Source organism: Lepidochelys kempii, chromosome 15 (assembly GCF_965140285.1).
Source record: "Lepidochelys kempii isolate rLepKem1 chromosome 15, rLepKem1.hap1, whole genome shotgun sequence".
Classification (NCBI taxonomy): Eukaryota; Metazoa; Chordata; order Testudines; family Cheloniidae; genus Lepidochelys; species Lepidochelys kempii.
In genome coordinates this window covers 13626058-13628722 of record NC_136394.1, presented here as the reverse complement: position 1 = coordinate 13628722, position 2665 = coordinate 13626058, and the positions used below count along the sequence as shown (strand labels likewise).

Here is a 2665-nt window from a genome sequence, read left to right as displayed (position 1 = left end):
TCTTTTGAGTGTAAAGGGGAAAGTATATAATTAAAAATGTGATTGTACATTAAAAAACTGCCTTTTGGCGACAAAGCAGTGAGCACGTACGCACTGCGATGTGAGTTTTGTCAGGAAAAATGCCCCATTTTGGCGACAAAATACTTCCACCCCATGAGAGACTTTTTTCTTTTCCCTTTGTTGATAATAAAGGAAAGAGCCACTGTAGACACCACACCTGTTTTAATCGCTTTATTTAGCCTCCAGGAAGTGTCCCACAATGCCCATCCTGACCATTCTTGTCAGCAGTTTGAACTCAGCTGGCCTGCAGCCAGGTAAACAACCATCCGCCCCTCCCCCTTGCAAGCCCCAAGAATTTTAAATTCCATTTCCTGCTTGCTGGTTCGGCCTGGGGAGGTCTCATCGCGTCTTCCCAGGTGACCATGGCTGGCTATCACACCAAACACTCTCCTGTCTGGACCACCATGGAGCTGTTAGATCTGATCAGTATATGGGGAGAGGAGGCTGTGCAGTCCCAGCTGCACTTGACCCATGGAATTGGGATACCTATAGGCACATTTCTTGAGGCTTGTGCAAAAAGGCTGAGCGGGACATGCTGCAGCGCAGAGTGAAGATAAAGGAGCTGAGGCAGGTGTACCATAAAGCGAGGGAGGCAAACTGCTGCTCCGGTGCTGCACCTAAGACCTGCCGTTTCTCTAAGGAGCTGGAAGGTATCCTCGGTGGCAACCCCACTTCCATCACCAACAGCCCCCGGGGATACTTCAGAGGGAACAGAAGCAGCGGAAAGAGGACCTAATCCGGAGGATGAAGTTATTGATGAAGAGGTGGAGTTAGACGAGAATGTGCAGCTCCCGGTGGGGTCGCCCGGTGGGGCAGGCAGCCAGGAACTTTTCTCCCCTCCTGAGGTGCCTAGCCAGTCTCAGCAGCTGCTCTCCAGCGAGCAAGAAGCAGGAGATGAGACGCCTGGTAAGTAGCTGTGGCTTGTGTAGTGCAGAGGTAGGTTCAGGGCACAGAAATGTGGGAGGTTGGCTGTGTTTCTGTGAGCTGGATATTTCCCTGGGTAGCTGATCAGTACGGTGGAACAGGTGTTGATGCACGCCGAGCTATCGCAGGAATCCTCCAGAGAGATCTCCAGGAAAGTTTCCTGTGGGTACTCAGTAATCCTCTGCCAGAGGTTGCGTGGCAGTGCAGCTTTGTTCCTTCCCCCATTGTAGGACACTGTCCCACGCTATTCGGCAATCACTTGTGCAGGGACCAAAGTAGCACATAGGTGAGCTGCATATAGAGCAGGACGGAAGCTGCAAGCATGCAGTACATGTACCCTGGTTTCCCTGCTTACCCTCAGCAGTGACATGTCTGCTAGAATGATCCCTGCCTATGGAAAAGTTTGGGATAATTTTAGAATTAGTTCCCTGTAAAGCTGTACCACAACCCCTACAATGTCCTTCTGTCCAGGTGCAGCCCCCTCTGGTCAACACTCAGCATGTTTTGTGTGCTTGCAGAGATGTGTGCCTGGCAAGGGTCAGTGAGAAAGTGATTGGTATATTGCAAAAGGTGCATATAAGTGAAATGTTTCAATGCTGTGCGTGAATTTAACAATCCTGCTTCTGTGCATTGTCCCCTGTGCTTCACCAGATGTGGCCTTCAGGAACACCACACACACTCTTGCCAACCATCTCCACCAGATAAGAAAGAGGCCAAAACACAGCAAAGAAGACATGTTTCGGGAGGTACTGCAGTCCTCCACTACAGAGAAAAGGGAACAAAAGGAGTGCTGGGAAGCCGAAAAGTAGGATAGAAAAGAGAATCAAGCATTTGCTAGGGACGCAACAGAGTGGATGATAAAAGTAATGGAGGAGCAAGCAGAAATGCTCACGTCTTTAATAATGCTGCAGAGTGAGCAGGTCCAGGCTCAATCTCCACTGCAGCACATGCACAATTCTTTACCAGCCCCCCTCCACTCTGCCCACACATTCCTTTCCACTTTCTGGGACTCCTCAGTTTCCTCTTCACTCCACCCCCTCACATAACTTTCACGATGATAACTGGACCTACACACAGTTGTGAGATCTGCCCTTTCCCAGTCCCTCCTTTCCCAGCAAGCATCTGTGTTTTGGTGAGTGTCACTGTGCTTTTACTTGATCAATAAAGGCAAAGTTTTATAATGGTAAATCATCTTTATTTTGTTTTCTACAAATTCACATTGCAATCACTATGAGTACATGTACAGGCATTTTAATCATTTTTTTACTGGGATATGTGGCCCCAGATGTCAACATAGCCCCCTAGGGGAAAAAAATGGAATGCACCATGGAAGCAACTCTAAAAAAGATATACATTACTGCTGCTCATTGTCAAAGTGCTTCCTCAAAGCCTCCCTGATTTCAATTGCTGCCCTCTGGGCTCCTCTGACAGCCCTGGTATCTGGCCGCTCAAACTCAGCAGCCAAGCATCCTGCCTCAGCACTCCACCCCTGAGCAAACATTTCATCCTTCACAGAGATTATGCAAAGTGCAGCACACAGCTATGATCATGGGAATATTCTCCTCATTAAGGTCTGACCTGCCATAAAGGCAACATCAGCATGCTTTTAATCTGCCAAAGCACATTCAACTGTCATCTGGCACCTACTCAGCCTGTTGTTGAAACACTCCGTACTGCTGTC

At 48.6% G+C, this 2665-nt stretch overlaps 1 long non-coding RNA gene across 1 annotated transcript; it reads left to right on the top strand.

Annotated features, from left to right (window-relative positions):
• Positions 1 to 427: 427 nt before the first annotated feature.
• LOC140898906 (uncharacterized) lies at positions 428 to 2172 on the top strand. The gene is made up of 2 exons (XR_012155133.2): positions 428 to 966; positions 1636 to 2172. It is a non-coding gene; the product is annotated as an uncharacterized LOC140898906 (long non-coding RNA).
• The last annotated feature ends 493 nt before the right edge of the window (positions 2173 to 2665 follow it).